Source organism: Pinus tabuliformis, chromosome J, assembly GCF_031772625.1.
Source record: "Pinus tabuliformis cultivar Carrire ecotype Pingquan chromosome J, CPIR1, whole genome shotgun sequence".
Lineage (NCBI taxonomy): Eukaryota > Viridiplantae > Streptophyta > Pinopsida > Pinales > Pinaceae > Pinus > Pinus tabuliformis.
The window spans coordinates 759,718,733-759,740,788 of NC_142295.1; the positions used below are offsets into that span (position 1 = coordinate 759,718,733).

The following is a 22,056-nucleotide window of genomic DNA, read 5'->3' on the forward strand; positions in this document are numbered from 1 at the left end:
CTCTTATGTGTTTCTTTTGGTTATATTGGAGGCTGATGACGATTTATTTTCTGGGCTATGTGACAAGCCAGGTGATGAAGTTCGCCCCCTCAAGGCTTCCAAAGCTTCAAAGGAGGCCATTAAGAATGCTGTCAATCAGCTAAAGGAATTGAAGTTGGAGCTGCAATCTGTTTCCAAAGAGCCTTAGTCTGGCTCTTGGAGGATAGCGGAGCTGCTATGAGCAAAGAGGCTTTCAGGTAGGCCTTCAACAATACGTTGGAGAGGAGGTTATTTTACATACCCTCCTTCAATATTTACAGAGGTGTTGCTGGGTTGTATGACCATCAAGGCTAATGTCATTGCCTTTTTGGCGACAGGTTAGTTATCATTTCTTTGTAAGTTAGTTGTTAGGCATGTAACATAGGTTTTATCCTTGCCCAAATGTTCAAATGATGTCCACACTAGCTTCCAAGGAGTGTGGCATCCACGCTGATAATAAGAACCGATAAACATAAAAAAAAAATTGAATCCACTATACAAGTCTCATGTAGTGTGCCCTCCACTGATGAAAATACAGAAATTAGAAGCCCATGTGTACACTAAGTTTATCTTTAAATAACTACTAGAGTGGCTGCCGTATCCGCATTTTAAGATGTTGATTTTATTCAAAAGGGGAACACCTATTTTGCTGAGTGATGGGTCAAATATAAACCAGAGACATGCTAAAATCGGAACCCATGTTCATACTGATGTAGAACCAACGGATGAGTGAAAGAACACAAAGCAGTCTTTAAAAAAAAAAAAAAAAAACAAACAAACAAACAAACCACTTGTAAACTCGTCCAAAGCCTCCTTCACCAAGGAGACGTTCAGGTCTAAAGTTTTTGGTAGTTGCTGCAATCTCCAGAACTGTAAAAGTCTGAGCAACAATATTAGCAGTGGGGTCATTCTTGATAGATAAGGATCCCCTCCTTTTCAGGCACATAACACTTATCTGGAGTATGACTCCAGTCCCTTCCCTTTGACAAAAACCCTGCACTAACTCCCGGCTTGGATAGTCCAGTAGCATGGCACAGCCATCCTGACATATCTTCACTCTACAGGTTTGCAAAATTTCGAGAGAGACCACAACCCTAGTATGACTTGAGGTGCAACAAGCTTTGAGTCTGAAATAAAGATCATTACATTAGCGAAAGAATTCGCTCTAGATCTATACATTATTTTTTATAGGAAATTGCCTTACTCAAAAGCAATGGATTGGGGTATGGCATTCTAGATCTAGCCACCACCACCATGGAAGATTCCTTGAGCGTCTCCTCCTTTTGGAAGTTGATTACACTTGGGAGATTGAGGCATTCAGCTATTTTGAGGAGGAGAGCTACTTGGAGGGTCTATATATATTATAGAGGTCTGTTCACATTTTCGAGGCATCATCCCTTTTCTTCAAGCATATATATAGCAAATCACTGTCATAACTGGCAGGGTGATGGAAAGAATAGATATTGTGTTTCTTCTCTGACACTATGTTTTGGAATTTATCACAACAAATATCTGCCATAGATTAATGGTTGTTTGTACATTGTTTCCAGATTTACTTTAAAAAAAAAAAAAAACAGACAAACAGAAAACCACAAGAACTTCCCATTTTCATTGGCATTTCGATTTGCATATTTCTCTTCCATTGAACCTAACCCCCATGCATCTCCTAAACAGGTCTCCTCAACTTTAGTTCTATTAATGCAATCGTTGTCGACTTCATTGCCCTCATGATTGTCGATAGTTTCAATTGCGTCAATTTTGAACACAGATGTCATTTGTTACTCCATCCTGACCCTTTTTTTTTTTTTCGCAACATGAAATACAAATTATGTAGTGGGGTTATGACACATATAGAATCAATTTGTCTCTCCAAGAATCAATGCCACTGTTATTGAACAGAATCACATTGAAGTCCTCAATATATCTGTTTTCCTAATAACTGAATTTCCTGATAGTCATCTATGAAAGAATTAGATATTGAGCAAGGAACCATTTAGAAGTCAATGCAAAATGCCTTCCACTAAATACCTTGTTGAACTGACTTACAAGTGAGAGGCATTTGTCATGTAATGTATAAGTAACATTTGGATTGGAAAAGTGTGCTTCCTTTCTATAGTGCACAAACACCAAGTTGTCAATTCAGATGGGAGCCAAGGGTACTATACGAAAGGTTTGTCTCTTACTATCATGACCTAACTTTTCATTGAGGGTTTTCCTCAGAATCCATGAAGAAAATGGATAATAGAAAATTGTTGCATTTGTCAAACTTGAAGGCAAAACTTCCAAGAAAATTTCTAGGAATTAGAAGTCGGAATCTTTCCAAAAAAATATTGTCCACCATAGCAATGAGAAGGATCACATTTACTAATCTTCAAAATAATGCTTTCTTCTTGTGATTGGATTGAGTAGGGAGCAAGTTGTCATGTTAACATGAAATCCAGTCACCCGATGAAAATTTGGAGACACATATTTATCATACCCGTTCTATGAAGTAACGAGTCTCCCCTAACTTGGATATGCTAGCAAAGATATGCTTAGTTTTCCAAACCCTACTACTTTTAGCCTCTCTTGGCAGAGGGAATTTGCATTGGCTACATCCTTGTGAATATTGCATCAACTGAGATGGTCATTGGAGCTGAAATATTTACAGAACTCTAATTTCTAAGGATTAGGTTCACTCCAAATTTATCTTGGCATTCCCTAATAGTGTTAGAAAGGTTTTATCACTAGGTAGGAACACTAACTTGTTATGAGTGCACCTCCATGCCTCCTATTCCATTCATGCTGATATACTATTGTGTGAAGTACTGAAATCTTACTCCAATGCTATATAAAACCTCATAATACTGGCTGTGGATAATTGCTGATCCAACACAAGTATTGTTTCATTTACTAAGCATCTCCTTAAACTCTTACTATATCGTACTATTGATAAGTTTCAGCTCAAAACCAATAGTTTAAGCACTGTTAAACATAATATTTCTAATTTATATTTTGTTGTCCTTGAGATCTGATTTATAACAGCAATGACATCTTTTATACTGAACTATAAATTTGCCACATCTCTGAGTTATCATTACTTGTTTCATGAGCATGATGAGAATGATAAACTCCTAGTGTAGTTTCATGGGATACTTCTACCACTTAAGGTGGCTAAGCAATTTTATTTTATTGCCTGCCAAATGTATAATAAGCAAGTTCTACATTTCATCTCACTTGTCACTCTAATCCTCCAACAAAATAACATCGGGTCATCCAAGCCAAGGGAAATTGGGTTCCCAGCCTATGCCAAACTGGATTCCAAGCCCCCTGAATCGATAGGGCAATAAAAATGAAAGGAAAATAGGACAAAAAGAAAAGTAAGGTGATAATTATAAAACAAGTAAATAGTGTACTGCAACAGGGGAAGTGTGTAGTGCACACAATCCAAAATTTCAAACAGAGAAATGAGGTAGTTCTTCAGTTTTCCAGAGGAAGAGCATGTTATTTCGGATATAGGCAATCTACATTTACACTGTGTCTCGGTTTACGTCATGCTTGTAAGTTTGATGGTATGGACAATATAGTTGTAAGGCTTCAAGGGAATCAAACTTTTGAACTTCGAAAATATCAACCAAGTCACTAATTGCCAAGGAAAAAGAACTCATTGATCTCCTAATTTTAGGGTGGAGAATGGATGGTGTAATTGCATGGACAGAAGGAGGGCAGTGTTTTGCATGTTCTCTTATGAGAACAGTGTTTGGGAGTTGCCTTAAATCTTTAGACAACGACATCAGTTAATTAGTTCCTCGTAAAGCATAGATTGAATGACAAATCCATATTGATAGATGAACAACTCAGTTACTCACAAAAATATCTGGGACAGTCAACTGTCCCTTGAAACTACTGACAGTTCAAGATTATATCTATATATATAGATATATATAACCTAAATCCATCACTGCACCTGCCTGAAGTCTAAATCCTACCTGCTTCTAATTTTCTAAATCCTACCTGTCATCTCAGCATATCATTCTAAAATTGTTCTCAGCAATTCCTTTCTGCGGCGCTGTCACTCACAGACTCCAGTGCATCATACTCTCAGTCAATACTTGCTATTCCTCTGCAATTCTTATCCCTGACTGTATTTATAATCTTTATCAGTGTCAAGGGGGTGGGCATCAACGGCGGCTTTTGGGATCTATTTAAATTTTCTCTTTGAATTTATTTAAATTCTTATTCACAGTGTTTTTTTATTTTGCAATTGGAATTTATTTAAATGTTTTATATTTATCGTGGTGAATTAAGAAAAAAAATATTATTATTATTATATTTAATATTTTATTATTTTCAAAATTTTAAATATTTATTATTACTATTACTATTATTATTATAATATATAAAATAATTTATATATTATTGCCATCTCCAACTTTCTGTCCCCTGAAAAATTTGGGGGTGCACTCTGGTGGTTCTGGAAACTTACCCACCATCGCTGCTACCCCCCGTCCCAAAGCCAGTGCGACATAGCTTTCTAACTATGTGTTTGCTGCAGCAAGGTGGTACAATTCGAGTTCAATTACTTTTTTCCAGAAAGGCAGAAACAAGTTAGTTTCTTGCAGTTGTCTCAAGTTATTTTGCTTCATTGAATAGAGTGAGAAGTCCTCATGAGTCAAGGCCAGTATAATCCCCATGAGATTTGAACCTTTCTGAACATTGCAAGTATGAATTCTATTCACCATTTGGACTGACCATGGAGAGTAGTTGCCTAAGATACAACTGTTTGCAGCTGAGTTAAGGTTACTTTTCACTAATAAATAAACTAAGCTAAATAAAAGTGATTTGTAGACTGGTCATCTAGCATTCCATGAATTCTATTTTACAATTTTATGGAACTTCCTATTCTTTCTATAGAATTCTGTGGAACTAAATATTCTTCTCATCCTCCCCAAGTTAATGGTTTATTCAATCTACTGCTATTGTATTTTATAGGATTGGTCTGTCCTGATCTATATCCCAGGTTAAATGGAATAATTTTCAATTATCTTGGAGTGTATAAGATGTTTAAAACAGAGAAACGATTTGTAAATTCTTTAGTACTTCCTCTAAGATTGAAAAAAAGCAGAGGCTGGTCAATTTCAATTTGATTTACTCTTGCTCCCAGAGTTCATTGTGAAAGTCTTGGATGAGATTTTTCTTAAATTTTTTTATTTTATTTATCAGGCAGGGATAAGTGGCTTTTATGTTAATTTCTTGTGATTGCAGACTGGTTCCGAGGTTAATAAATTTTTTTTTCACAGTTATAGCTGGAATCCATTTATTGATAACCTATGTTCCTTCTTGTAATATTCTACATAATATTTGACTTTTTTTTTTCAAGGAAAAAAAAATGTATATATTAATTAGGCAAAAATATATGCATCTTCTGACTGGCAACTGATTTTTCAGTTTTGCCAAAATCATGACTGGCTGTTTTCTAATCTTCCCCAAAAAAAAAAAAATATATTTGACATTGGTCATCCTATTGATACAAATTACCTTTTTGTCATCTGCATTATCCTTAGGCAGAATTATTTGCAGGAGGCTTGAAATTTCCATTAGTTCCCGTGTAAGTTCACATACTAAGGATTTAGGGTAAGTGTTGCACCATTTTCTTGATCTACACATTACAGAAGCGTCGACCCTAAATCAAGGTGAACAACTTGCTTGGCAAGTTGAATAAATTCTACCCTAATTGCTTGACGTTCAGGGCTACAAATCTAATTCTTTTCAGATCTGAATCTGTTTATGAGAGATAAAACACACAAATGGCATAATAATCATTTATTGCTCATCATAACATTCAAATGCATGGGATTCACGCCTTCCAAGTCACTTTCATGATGGAACAATTGACTGCATAAACAGTTTAATTTTTAGCCTATTTCCATTGCTTTCTTGCAATCATTCTGATAAATCTAGCAACAGAGAACATCTCCAAGGACAGAGTCATGCCAAAACAAGATGAACAATTTGACTAATATAATTGGAATGATCTATGTTATTGAAGTTCGATGTCCAGAGTTTGAGATCGCATTATTCTAATCTGCAAGTATTCATGATGGGTTTGGTATTTTATAGCTTGATACATCTTCTAAAGACTCACATTAACGCATGAACAAGCCTATCTCTCTGCCCTTTGGAATTTATGAACAAGGTTTGCTACTCTGCAACCAGATCACACTCTGCTCTGTCAAAACGTTTCCTTTTTGACAATTTTTGCATGACTGATATCTCAGGTATATCCAAAACTAAATTAGTGCTGATAACAGCCCAAACATCCACTCAATAATACTAGCATCACACTGGTTCTATCTTCTGTTACTAGGAGTTCAAGTACTAGCTTTTACTGCAGAATTCTTGAAATCATGCTAACGTCCTGAATGATCAAACTTTGGGGTGTATTTGCATCATTGTTATGTAAACTTTCTTGTTTTGGAACTAGTATATATCTTCTATTTTTATTCTTATTTTTATTTTTAATTTTTATTATCGTGGATGCATTGTTTTACATACATAGTCTTGTGCTTTGGTGCTGGTGTCTTTCTGTCATATCTGAACATCATTAATGTGTTTATTTGGCACTAGTTTGACCATTGTATGTTGGAATCTAAACTTTGATTTCATTTACAGCACTGCTCTCTTGAATTTTGGAAAATTTTGACATTGTTTCAAATTTGATTCATATTTGAAATAACACTTGAATGCTCATTAATTGGTATACATCTGGAAGCACTAAGGGAGCATTTCTATGTTGTTTCATCATTTACACAGTAACATATGTATGGCATTTATTGTTTTTTTTCTTGCAATCACTTCACTGGATAGCTATACTTGGGTTCTTCATAATGACAATTCTGAGGTGAACATTCTTTTAAGCATTGGAAATATCTCCTCGATACATTTTGAATTGCTGATTATAAAGCATACCCTTTAATCCATATGCAGTTGTTTCAGAACTCATCTAATGGTCATACTCAATGTTGATGTTGGCATACTTTTTGGGTGATGACTGCTTAGCCTAAAGGCTAATACACAGAAGGGAATAACATCGAATATTGTGAAATATGGTCACTATCCATGTGACATAATTGTCATATTTCACTTGGAAATTTGCAATTGCCATCATATACAGTTGGCATATTAAGTGCACACTGTTTACATGACATATAATTGGGATATATAATTTATACAAACCAGTGGTGGATGTTCCCTGGGTGCTGGTGAATTTCCTTGATCCCTTAAAGTAATATTGATACATGGATTTCTCACTGTTTACTAAAATATGAAGTTTATTGTCTAGAATACCATCACACATATTTGGATTATTTTCCATGGATAGCTGGTGGAATTTTCTAGTGACAACATGGATTGAATACCATGGACTTGTGTAAGGCTATTATGATAGTTGTTTTAATGACCTTAAATTAAATGAGAAGATCAAATCGTAGAGAATTTGGGATTTTAGAATGGAAGCTTATTTAGTCAATAAAAGACCAGTGGAAATATTAGAATACACTCTTACCCTTATTCTAGTGTTGAATAAAAATATCATGAAAAATAATGTGTCTCTAGTTTTGGATAAAATGACCCTCAACTTTCTTCGCAACTTATGTGGTCACTGGCCACTTATGAAAGGAGTAGGCATCTTTAGAAATGCGGTGCCATTTAGAGGGGAAATACTAATAGCAGCAGGGCAAAGGAAATTATTCCATTCGTTTAACTATTTCTCATTTGTCTGGTCATATTGAGAGCTGCAGTATATATCATGAAATTGTTTTAGTACTAGTAAGCAATGATTAAATATATAATAAATTTGAACCTTTTGACATTTAAAGGACATTTCTCTCAATTTACAAAAAAAAAAGATAAAGTATGAAAATCATGTTGGAAATAGTTTATGAAGTGTTGAGTCTTTTATTTTCAAGATTAAATAAATGGGTTTGGAAGATGAAAAACCATCAAATTGGAAGAGTGGGACTTTTATATTCACTAAGGATTTAAAGGAAAAATATGCATAAAACTTATACTAGCACCTTCTAGTGGAATTGATAGTGCACTAATCCGTGGCTTGCCATTATTTTGGTTTTGGTACCACCTTATAGCATATCCGGGTTCAAATGCTATTTCCCATGACAGACAGTTGAATCTGTTTCAACTCTAATTGTTATTGAGGGGTTCCACAAGGATGTCACATGAGCGTTTATGATGCCCATTTTAACGTAGATAGCCACCTATGTTAAGGTTCTATTTTGCAGTGCCATGTTGTTATTTATGAACATTATATACATTTGGTTCGACACGTCAAAATCAATTGATGGATTTGGTATTAATGATGGAAATGTTGGATGTATGACCAAATGTGTGACTTACTTGGTTACAATTTATCTAGTGCATGACTTGTCAGAGTTTTTGTTACATCGTATAGGCTTATATAGATATGATTTATCTATTCAATGACTTAGTGAAATTATGTTTTATTTTATGTAAGATTTATTTCCAGTATGAACAACAAAAATTGACACGTGGACACTGGGCTTAATAAACATGATGTTTAAGATCATGTATCTATATCTATTTTGTGGTTGTATATATGCATGGATGAGAACTAAACTACAGGTTGGAAAGAACCATATGATAACCAAGATCTACTATTCCATTGGGGAAGGTTAAGATGACCAATGAGGAAAGGTACGATGTACATTGTTCTATTACATTTGGTATCTACTTGATATGCACTCTTATGACACAAGAAAAAAAATGCAAATGACAGGTGACAAGACGACCTGTCTGGATTATTCGATGACAAGTCCAACCAGCTCTGTAGTGTGGTCCGTGCTCTGAAGGAGGGGTGGAGGTGTTTCCCACCGTGTATCCTCCGAAACCTGGAATCGTGGGGAGGACAGCTGAACGCTCCCCCTAGACGTGTGATGACGATTGCCAGATTCCTGCTAGGGAAAGTTTGGTCGAGGCATTCGACGCTCCCACCATGTCGGTTTTATCAGTGGTCAGTATGGCCTTTGCCACTGATAAGGCAGTAGAGGACGGATAGGGTGGGAACGGAAGTAGGCCGGGGTGGATAGGAAGATATAGATCAGTTGGAGACTCTTGATGGGAAGTAATGCCATTGTCCGACTTATCGAATTTTAATGGTATAACTCTCTCTGGGTTGCTATGCTTTCAAACTCCTTGTATCTTTTCATTCTAACTTCGGGACGAAGTTTTCTAAAGGAGGGGTGTATGTAATGCCCCACTTAAATCTTATCCTACAAATTGTGTTAATATTTACATTATCTGAAAATATTGAGAAATATTGGTCTAAAATAAATTTATGATTTCCATTATTCAAATTCCCCACTTACCTTCTCAATTTGAATATTGTGTAGGATATGGTCTCCTTCCATTAATTCAAAATATATTTATTCATTCACACACCCCAATGTACCCTCACATTTACTAAGGAGAAGACATGGTCCTCTCCATGTAAGCACATTTCACATTCCCCAATGTACCCTCACATTTACTTGGGAGAAGACATAGTCCTCTCCATCTTATCATCAATATATATTTATTCATTTCACATTCTCCAATGTACCCTCACATTTACTTGGGAGAAGACATAGTCCTCTCCATCTTATCATCAATATATATTTATTCATTTCACATTCTCCAATGTACCCTCACATTTACTAAGGAGAAGACATGGTCCTCTCCATGTAATTACACTTCACATTCCCAAATGTACTTTTCAGATTTACTTGGGAGAAGACATGATCCTTTCCCATTAAATTCTCAATTTTATATTCATATCACAATTCCAAATGTACTCCTAGCTTAGAAGAGAAGTCAACCAAGGATGGGTGAGAGTTAATGACATTAATGAGAGGTGGTTGAGGAAAGAGGGTATAAAAAGGGAAGGGGGAAGGAAGAAAAGGGGGGGAGTTGGAGTTTTGCTTAGGATTGTGGGGGTTGGTTGTGATTGTTTGGCCTTGTTATGATTTTTGGGAGACCTTGGAAACCTGTGGAGGTTTCTTGGGTTTGAGAGGAGGAAAGTATCATTATCTAGTTTTGCACATTCTTCTTGAGGACACACTATATCTGGTTGGACTTGGGCACGGAGGGCTAGGGAACCTGTGGAGGTTTCCTGGGCTAGGAATTTATTTCCTAGTTGGCTGGGAGGTAAATCTGGTTGGGTCGGCCAGAAGGAGCGTCCAGCTGGAACTATAAGACAAAGGTATCATCATCAACCGCCGGAACATGTATTTTTCCATGGACTACTCTTGTTAAGTTGATATCAATGGAATGCTCACCTTAATTTATGCTGCTTATGATAAAATGATAAGATGTTAAATGTTTAAAGCTATGTGAAAAGGTAAGCAAGCTCTTTGTATTATTTATAAATTAACAAGAAAATAGATTTGTTAGTGTATAATAGATTGAGGCTCTAATAATAATAATCAAGGCCTTACAAAGCTTTTATAGATAGAGGGAAAGGAGATAAGATCAATCACAATTTCCATGGGATTAGCTTTACCACTTAGAAGCTTCCATGAAAGGTGGCAAACCACTTCCCTTCTATGGAGATTCGAAGCCAAACCATCATAACTCAACACGGATTCAGTTGGTGAATGGGTTAAGGAGAACCTTCAGAAGTTTGGTTGTTAAAAACTTTACCCAACTGGGTTGGCACGAGTGCGACTCTGAGACAGAGCGCCAATGGTGCGCCCTCTTTAGAGGATTTCCCCCATTGGCGCGAGCAGTACACTGTGGAACCGCGCCAATGCAAAAAGAGGTCTTTTTATGGGTATTCTGCAGGAGATGTCTTCAGGGCATATGAAGCTCATACTTAGGGGAATATAATGCAAGTGGTTTCAGGTCATGTCACTTCTCACAGGTCCTGGAATGAGTCCTCCAGTGTGCGGGAGAGGGGTAACAGGGACGGTGACAAACGATGACAAATCACTGTGTAACAATGGTCACAATTCCCCCTCAACACTAGCATTGACCTATTTCCCAATTCCTTCCTCTCTAATGCCCAAATGAGGATGGGGATGATGCATCCCTGGTAGTGTCAAACTTGGGTATGAGGTGCAGATCATCATATGATTTTCTCTTTTGTGGATCAGACATAGTATCATAAGCCTGATTTATCTCAGAAAAAGGTCAGTGGTTTTCTCAAGCTAGTACAGAGGCATGACATCAAGGTGGTATTTCAGTGCCAGTCTTCTGTATGCAACCCTGATATCATTGTAGGAGGCATGACAAGAGACACCAAAAAGAGCATAACGATCCTTTTTCCTCCTGAAAGCAATATCCCTCTTTTCTTTTGTTGCAAAACTAGCACTGATGGTTCTACCATTGAAGCTGTGAGAAGCCCTTAATACCACCTTGCCAAGACTTAGCTGATTACTTGAAATTGGGTTGCTTGTGGTACTTGTTGGAAATATCTTTTCCCCCATAATCAGAGGGGATTGTAACTGATGCTAATAGTGGGGAACAAGAAGTTTCACACTGTTAACCAAGGTTCCATTTCCATATGATAATATGGCACATTCCATATGAAAAGGGAAGTGATTTCTTCTCACTAAGCAAGCCAATAAATAGATCATGCCTAGCATAACTATGTTCATCTCTGTTATGTCAGAAGTAGTGGATCCTTGTGCTTACTATTTGACGACAAAAATGACTTAAGAAATCAGTTTAGGGAAAATAAAATCTCAGCAAGCCTCATACATGAATATATAACTGACCGTGTTTCACTCTCGTATACATTTTTCCCAAAAACGAAATGTTTAAGGACAAAAAGTGTATTTGGTGAGGCTTTGCCCACAACTAAGTGGTAAGACTATATCCACGCATATTAGGCTGCCAAAATATTCATGAAGGTAAGCAGTATGGTGATTCTCAGATATGTACATCTAGGATGGTAACTTGCACCATATCCATGAATCATATCCATACACACATTGAGGTCATAGTGATCCCTTTTCCTCTTGAAAGCAATATCCCTCTTTTCTTTTGCAAAACTAGCACTGATGGTTCTTCCACTGAAGTTGTGAGAAACCCTTAATACCACATTGCGAAGACTCAGCTCATTACTTGAAATTGGGCTGCTTGTGGTACTTGTTGGGAATATCGATTCCCCATAATCAGAGGGGATTGGAACTGATGCTAATAATGGGGAACAAAAATTTTCACACCATTGACGAAGGTTCCATTTGCATATGATAGTACCTATGGTTCGTCCACTTGCATATAGAGAAAGTATTGCTTGGATTGCAACATACATGGTAGGCACATTGAAAGCCTCAAACATTATCTGTGTCATCTTCTCTCTATTAGCCTTGGGGTTATGTTGTGCCTCAGTGAGAAGCACAGGGTGTTAGGGGCCACTTGGAGTTCATTGTAAAATATGTGATGCCAGATCTTCTCCATGTCATACGAGTTGGTCACAATACCATGGTCGATCGGATACTAGAGAGTCAAGATACCCCTCTTTGATTGAGCTTGATCTCCAACATATGCATATTTTTACCCCATACAAACTATCACACCAGTATGCCTTGGTCTGCCCACAATGCTTGGGAAAACAGCACACAGAGCATAGTCTCCAGCAAATCCAGCCTTATATAGGCATCATAAGAATAAGAATGGATAGGATCAACATAACTCAGAAACAAAATCACAGTCCTCAATGAACATAAATCTTTTAAAACCTAGCTCCTTAGTTTGAGGCAATATCTGCATTACAAGATGGTCTCCAATAGACATACACTACTGCAACTTCTTGCAATCCAATTGGGAAATCTAATAACAAAGATCAAGGAGCATAGACCAACATTGTAAAAAGTAGCCTTCATTCCCAACCTAGCCCCTTAGTTTGAGGCAAATATCCACATGGATTACAAGATGGTCTGCAATAAACATACACTACTGCAACTTCTTGCAATCAAATTTGGGAATCTAATAACAAAGATCATGGAGCATAGACCAACACTGTAAAAGCTAGCCTTCATTCCCATAGACCAATCTGATCTGAATGAGACATACATATTAGAAAAACAAAAACATAAATACCAACCTTAACCATTTTAGATCCATTGTCACATACAAGGGGTTGGATTTCTTCTGCATCACCCATTCTAAGAAGATATCAAGACTCAACTGTACATACACAAAAAATACCCACCTCAGATCCTTCCCTAAATCGGACCCAGAGCAACATGAATATTCTTTCAAACAACATACCCACATCAAATTATGAAATTTGCGATGAATGGAAAATAATATTGATCTATCTTAATGGTTACTGCAACGGAAAAGCACATACATAAGCTTAACAAATGTGGGAAGGTTGCAGATCTCATTCCAAACGAATGAAAGAGCAACCTCAGTTGTTGTGTAAGTACTGAATAGGTCTTCCAAATGGTTTGCTTAGAGAGATGCCCTAGTTGAGACTTCCAAAGCTCCATAGGTGCACAAAGGTATTAAGCTCAGTGATGCAGTTGCTTCAAGGACCTCAGCATATTCCACATCCTTAATTTCCAAATACACCCACAGAGGGTTGCAGGCATAGGATGAAATTATTCCTTCAAGACTGTTAGTTTCACCTGTAAGAGGAAAGGAATTCCAACGAAACACTATAAACCAAATCCAGAAGACACCCACAAGTTAAATATTTTTCGTCCGATCCAATAAGCTCCACAGGGCCAAGGCCTACGTAGTGGCCAGCAGCTTCAAGCAAGATCCTCTACGACACAAGTCCTCGCCACTTTCATGTGACATCTTAGAGCTGACATGGATGGTAGAACAGTGTTTCAGAAAACCTACAGAAGAGGTAAGACAGGTATAGTTTCAATTATAATGAGGAACTTTAATTTAATGGTGGAAAACATTTTAATAGTCTAGCATCAAATGGGACGGATCATAGTAAGATGCAAGAGGGGAGTTGATTTCAAAGGCTAACCCTTAGCAGGTAATTATTAAAAATTTTAATTAGCAAAATCATTAAAGTGTCCAATTTAACAAATTCATTAAAGTGGTCAATTCCAATAGAGTAAGCCTATATAAATAAATATAAAATAATTAAACAATACTTATCTACAATTATATCAAATTTAATAGATTAAATTATTATTATTATTATTTTTCCAATTATCCAAAGTCTAAATGATGGGATGTTCTGCAATTTTAATCTATAGAATGAGGGTAATGAATATGGAATTTGACATGCAATTGGCTAACCATCAATATTTTAATATTGATACGGGTGTTCTATGGAGTTTCCCTTTTTAAATTTGGTGAAATAATTATTGAAAATTTATGAATTTTGTTTTATAAAGTCATGAACTAAATTCCAGAAAAATTTACCTTTTTTTGTTTGTTTGTCAGATTTTTGGTTTAATAGAGATCAGAATTAAAAAAAACAAATCTGAGTTACATTGATCGATTTGTAAAATTTGGAATTTGAATCATCTTCCTTCTCTCCTTTTAGAGAAATCAAATTTTCTGTTTAAACAAATTCTAAAATTTTACAATCCAAAAGTTACAGGTTCCGCCCCAAAAAAATATTCAGAATTAAATTGTTGCCTCGCCTCCCTAGTCACCTTATCCTAACAAGTGCTAAAACAAGCATCCCGCTCAATCAAATTCAACTAAGTGGTTGAGTTTCCAAATTCCAACATTGACTGCAATTGATTTAAACATTAATTGCAACCATGTTAGGCTCTGCTGAACATGAGCAGCGCATTTACTGTACACTCTTTCAAGGCCCACTTAGCGTTCAGTGCTCAGAGTGGCCTGATGTACGACTTCCCTGGAACGATAAAATGAAGATGATTCCGGATGAGCAGGGCATTTAATGTAGACCCTTTCAATGCCCATTTATGTAGACTCGGATGTTTTTTGGTTAAAAAAAAAAAAATTATAATTTCATTAATCATAAAAGCAGATACATTTAACTGAGAATTACCTGAATTAGCTTTTATGAGAGAGTGAAAATATCTGAACTTGCTTAAATAAAAATGGTCTAATTAGCTTCTCTGAGCTTCTCTCTGAGGAAATAGAAATTATTTCCTTCCAAGGATAAAAGGAAGATAATTCCGGTATAACAACTAACTTCCTCAATATAGACGAGCAGGGCATTTAATGTAGACTCTTTCAACTCAGTGCGCAGAGTGCTCTGATGTTTTTGTTTTTCTTTCAGGTGGAAAAAAAGGTCATACTTTCATTAATCATAAAAGTAGATACATTTAACTGATAATTACATGAATTAGGTTCTTTGAGAGAGTGAAAATATCTGAATATTTTTAAATGGAAAAAGTCTGATGTATGACTTTCCTGGAAGGATGAAAAGAAGATGATTCTAGTTTAACAATTAACTTCCTGAATATTAAATGCAAGTAAACTGCCACAATTACATAAATTAATTAATAAATAAGTAAAGTGGTTGATATATAGCAATAAATTAATTAATAAATAAGTAATGTGGTTGATATATAGCAATAGCCTCTTATATATTAATATGGTTAATTATATCAATATATTTTTTTATTATTTATATTTATTAATAATTATACCATTAATTATTAAAAAATATAACTATTAATTATTCATATTGATATTCATAAAAATGGGAAGAAATACTATTTAATATTTATTATTATTAATCATTAATTTATTATAAAAATATGAACAAATATTAGAAAATAATTTTTATTTTTAGTATAATTTAATTAAAATATTCAAAATAAATTATTGAATTTAATATTTTTAAACATAAGCTCATTGTACAACCTAGTATGTGTTGATGTGTGAGTTCGTCATTATGTCCATTCTCTTTGAAATAAAAATAAAAAATAATAATTACGCCGTAAGGCGTTTCCCTTTGAAATCAACTTTCCTCTTGGGTTACGTGTACATTTCCGAGCCTTTGATTTAAGTGTTAGACGATGAAAATAATCTTACCCATCCAATTGATTAGACCCAGCGGATCGACGCTTGCTCTCGTTCGACACTACACTACTTCTAGGTGCTTCTCCATGTGGAGACCTTGCACTTGCCCTCGCTCTAGATTTGGTTTCAGGCTTGTTGTTCTTGGCGGTCTTCGTATTTTTCCTCTGCGTATTTACTCCACTGGGAGGTTCGTTAGCTGCATCGGGGAGACAAGCATTGGTGCTGAGCAGGGGAAGGGACAAAGATGGAGATCCCCAGCACAGAGAACGCTTTCTCAAAGTGGTTGAATGAGGGGAGGCAGCAGTGGAGGCCTGCCCCTTGTAATCCGTCGATTACTGTCCTTGTGAAGATCCACGACGGAGTAGCCATTTCACCAGAGAAAGAAATGTTTACAGAGAGAGGCACTGCCCTCTTCAAGATCAAAATCTCCTCTGCCTCATTCCACCACCTCTCGACTACAAAATTCCTCTGCCATGGCCTGAAAGTCTCCACAAGGTCTTTCTCACTTTTCTAATGGCAAACATTTGTTTTCTTTAATGTTGGTTTCCAGTTGAATTTTAAAGTTGTGAGAAAGAGCATTATGATTTTAGGAATTACATTTTAGAAATTGCAAAATGCTGGATGCCAGATTGGTAATTTGAAATAACTTGTTCTTGGTTCTAGATTCTATAGACATTCAGTGGCATTTGGGTTCCATAATTAGATATAACTACTTTCTTGGGTAGGCAAGGGAAAGACTGTTAATCTATTGATAAATCTCTATGTGCTTATTGAACGGAAGACAACCAATTTTCTTTCTGTAATATTACTATTAGTTTCGAATTGGCTCGAGGAATCTCCCGATGTCATTTTGTTGTCTGCCAAAAATCATGCATCAAAGACTTGACTCAATCTTGGGTACTGTAGAATAACTTAATTTAAAATCTGTTATTAAATCTCGCTGTTTGATTAAACATGCATGGTAGATATGGCATAGCAATATGCCCCATAACAAGATTGCAGATCGGAAAGGGCATCAGGGCTGGATGAAAGTAGAAGGACCTTACTTCATATTTCCAGGTGGTGGCACCATGTTTTCCGATGGAGCAATACAATACATTCAGACGTTGAAACAATATTTACCTATAAGTGGTGGAACCATCAGGACAGCTTTGGATGTTGGCTGTGGGGTTTGAACTTTCTCCCTTTCTCTTCTCCTTAATGTATTGTTTTTGAAGCACTTTTGCAATCTAATTTGTAAATGTATTAGTAGAGCCACGACCCATTACCAAAGGGAATATCACAATTGATTGATTGATTAATTAATATTGAATCTTGACTCCCTAAATGCAGGTTGCCAGCTTTGGAGAATACCTGCTTAAGGAAGATATATTAACCATGTCTTTTGCTCCCCGGTATTCACACAAGTCACAGATACAGTTTGCATTGGAAAGGGACATGTCCCTGCGTTTCTAGCAATGCTGGGAACCCACAGACTGCCCTTCCCTGCTCATGTATTTGACTTGATTCATTGTTCCCGATGTTTGGTACCCTTCATTGCTTACAGTAATCTTTCTCCATCTCTAACCTAGTGAGAAGATATCGTTGTTGAGTGATATTTCGTTTTTGAATTTACACCATTGATGATATCTAATTTTTCGCCCTCAAAGAAAACAAAAAGTTAAAAGCACTGTACTTGCAACTATGGTGCAAAAATTACAAAAGACATATTTACTGAAGGAATACTCTGTCAAACAGATGGATCTTACATGATCGAGATGGACCGTTTGTTGCGATCAGGAGGCTACTTTGTCATCTCTGGACCTCCCGTGCAGTGGCCTAAACAAGAGAAAGAATGGGCTGACCTGCAGAATTTAGCGCACACATTATGTTACGAGTTGGTTATTATTGATGGCAACACTGCAATTTGGAAGAAACCTTCCAACAACTCGTGCTTCGCATTGAAGAGTGTAACTGGACCTAATTTATGTGACGAACATGATGATCCCAACTTGGCATGGTAATTTATTCCATCTAGCGGTTGAAATTGTGTTTTTTGATGCAAAAATGTATATCACCAACTTGGAATCCTCTTACAGGTATGTACCATTGAAAGAGTGTATTAGCCAGTTTCCACCATTGAAAGAGAAAGAGAATAGTTTAATCGAGCTTCCAAAGTGGCCAAGCCGGTTGAACGAACCTCCTCAGCATGCTGTAGACATAAAGAATTTTCTGGATATATTTAAAGCTGATACACGGAGATGGCAAAGGAGAGTGACATACTATAAGAATGTGCTGAATCTGAAGTTAGGATCTTCAAGTGTACGCAATGTTATGGATATGAATGCAGGTTTTGGTGGCTTTGCAGCAGCACTTATTGCAGATCCTGTCTGGATCATGAACGTTGTTCCTACTTATACAACAAATACTCTTGCTGTGATTTATGACAGAGGCCTTATTGGAGTTTATCATGACTGGTAAGTTTATATTCCTTGAGAGTTTTGTTAAGTGTTTGAACTATATTGCTATGATCTGCAGAATTCACGTACTTAAAATTCCTACAACACTGCATCTTTGATTTCTGATTTTCCAATTGCCTTCCTTGGACGTTGAGTTCAATTTCAAATCAAGGTTCTAGTTAAGTTTGGTTGGCTCTTGGAACAACATCTCAAGTACCATAAGATGGGAATATTTGCTGCCCATGGATTTCCTTGGTTTGTTTCATCTTTTGATGGGAGAGTGCAAGCAAGAACACGTCTATACAATTTGAATAGTATGTACTTGCATTATGGTGAATTCTCTCTGGTTATCAAGGTGCTCCGGGAACTAGGGCATCTTCAGATTTACATGATATTTAACTATTTTCTAGAGAGATCAGGGGACTCTGGGCACAAGTTTAATAGGATGGTGATTATGGCAATATCATTGAATATTCTATGACTAGAAATGTGATTTGGCAGGTGTGAGGCCTTCTCTTCTTACCCTCGAACATATGATTTTATTCATGCAATTGGCATTGAATCTCTAATAAGAGATCTGAGTAGAGGTGGAAACAGGTGCCTTTCTGATCCTCCATTTGTCTTTTGGGTTTTCTTCAGATTCCTGAACCTATCACTTTATATTGTTTATATTCATGAACCTTGGTCTAAAGAATGATATCTCTCCTCCTCTGTGATAGGCATTCTTCAATCATCATTTTTAGTTCCATGTTAAAGTTCATGTGTTACTTACTCATTGGTTTTGGATTTTATGCTTACAGATGTAGTCTTGTTGATTTGATGATTGAAATGGATAGAATTCTCCGGCCTGAAGGAACTGTTGTTGTCCGGGATACTCCTAAGGTCATTGATAGGGTTGCAAAGATTGCAAGTGCAATACGCTGGAGTACAGAAGTTTATGACACTGAGCCAGAGTCCATGTACTCTTCAAGCCATCAAACTATGGTTCTTTATTTGATTGTAATGCAAAGATTCCAGAAAATTTTGAACTGTGAAGCATGGCAAACAATGTGCACATTTCCAAATTTAATTTGTTGATTTTCTTTGGAGCTTATGAGTTAGAACTTTGAAGGGAAAAAAAAGTGAATTACGAATAGTATTTTAGTGACTAATGACATTGGGATGTATAGTCATAAGGAAGTCCACAAGGCAATCTGTTGAAGACAAACGTCCTGGAGATTTTTTTTCTATAGACGTGAGCGCTTCTTATCCAATCCTGCACTAATTTTGACCTTCACCTCCATAATGGCTAGGAACTGAATTGTTTCTTCTGTAGATTTCTTATATTTGTCATGCCATTTCCCCTGATATACAGGTGAAGCTTTGCAATGGAAAGTTGGTGACTGTAACAGCATCCACCAAAGGTTTTTATAGTGTTGGAAAGCAGCTTGTTCAAAGTCATGCACTTGTCAACTTGCTACAGCAGTTGAGTAGGGCTTTTGCAAATTTCTATAGATGTGAGCACTTCTTATCCAATCCTGCACTAATTTTGAGCTTCACCTCCATAATGGCTAGGAACTGAATTGTTTCTTCTGTAGATTTCTTATATTTCTCATGCCATTTCCCCTGAGGTGAAGCTTTGCAATGGAAAGTTGGTAAATGTAACAGCATCCACCAAAGGTTTTTATAGTGTTGGAAAGCAGCTTGTTCAAAGTCATGCACTTGTTAACTTGCTACAGAAGTTGAGCAGGGCTTTTGCAAATGTGATTATCTTTAAGGTCCAAACTATACTTATATTGCACCTTATATTATTTAATTGCTTACGAGATGCCTTCTCTCGTGTTTAAGAAATTGACATCAGTGTTTAATGTTTGGGCATCGGTCTTCTCTTTGTGGGATCGATCTTCTGAATGTTTTAATTTCCTTCTAGCTATTAAGGATTTAAGAAATTATAATGATTTTGGATTTTGAAATAGTTTGTTGTGTTGATAAAAATTGAGGCTTGGACATATTTGTTGTAGACGCTTTCTTCATGGGCTACATCAATTGTTGAAGAGGTTATTTCAACTGGACCAGGCATTTGCTTTTTTCAACTTTATGTAAGTTTATCATTTCCAACCATATGATTGTCTTCCCATGTTTTCTGAGATGTAATTGAGTTCATATCCATCCAATTGTATTATAGGCTCCTAAACCAATGGTAAGACCAATTATATTGCATTGGGTTTACTAAATGTGGATGTATGAGTGGTGTTAAAATTTAGATGTCATTGTTGGCAGGTTTACAAGAATAGGAATGTTGTTTCACAACTTGTTAGAAGAGCGGAGAGGGCTGGTTTTAAGGCAATTGCACTGACTGTGGACACACCTCGACTTGGGTGGAGGGAGTCTGACATTAGAAATAGGTAGTGAAAATTCATTCTATTTTAGATTTGCTGACAGGACTAGGTAGACACGTGGGATAAATCTTATATTCAGAGTATACTCCTCTTTAACGTTATGAGTTTGTACCCATGTTTTAACACTTTCACAGCTCTCAATAAAAATCAGAACATTGTGGAATTCTTTTAGGATCAGAAGTGACGCTAGGGTTAGAAAAAGCGTTTAGCACCTATAATGTATCAAACTTGAAATAAGTCATAAGTCTCCATTTTATTTGGGATTCCTCTTTGTTCATCCCTTGTCTGACACTGAGGTATCTAATGTTCTGAAAAGTCTCATTGTGATATCCACTAACAGAAGGCACGGGTCTCAAAATTGTTTAGTTTGAGTTCGTGAGCAGGATGTGAAATGGTTCAATTTGTTTTTGCATGGTTGTTTTTTATTTTTTTTACAAAGATAGCCCTTCAATTGCTTGCATATTATGAGTTTCTTATGGATTCCACAATCTCCCCTGTTTAGCTACTGTATCTTCAGCTAATACATAGTCATTTGAAAAAGATGTACCTTCAACTCCCGTATCTATTTTTTCACCAACTTTATGACTGCAATCACAGGAAAAATTGATGAACATAAAACATCTCCCCATGACTCTGAAAATGTGTGGAGTTGTTACAGCTAATTCACACTTCCGAGTGTTAGTTAAATTAAGGTGAATGAGACTAAATAATTCCTGCCCTTTGGACCAGAAGTTGTTAAGTTTTGTTATGGATAATTTTTACTAACATCCATGACACACATATGCCGTTATTTTTTAACTTAATCTCCACTATGTTTAACTTATTGTTGGAGGAAATCCTGAATGGAAAGAGAAGGAGGTACTGATGAGACTTGGTCACTAAACCAAATATGTATAGAAATGGATTTTTATATTTTGTATCCCGCCCACCTCATTGTGAATATATCATGTACGACTTGGTCAACAATGATCACTCACCTAACTCTATAATTTTTATTTCGTAACCTTGAGAATCTTGGCCAAAGATGATCACTCTCCACCAATTTTGTGCTTTCATAAATACCTAATACAATATAGAGTGTACATCATTCATAGTTACAACGATATTCTTTTATAACTCGCATTCTTTTTTTCACATTTGTAAGTATTTTGCATTGTTGTTGACTGTACTAATATCAGTTAGTATCAAAACCTCATATTAACTACTTTGGGAGTTCTGCAATTCCAGCTTCCTTGGTGTCCCTTTTATTC

General features: G+C 36.3%; 1 pseudogene; it reads left to right on the top strand.

Annotated features, from left to right (window-relative positions):
• Positions 1-316: 316 nt before the first annotated feature.
• LOC149228945 (putative pectin methyltransferase QUA3) lies at positions 317-20,816 on the top strand (annotated as a pseudogene).
• Positions 20,817-22,056: the final 1,240 nt, after the last annotated feature.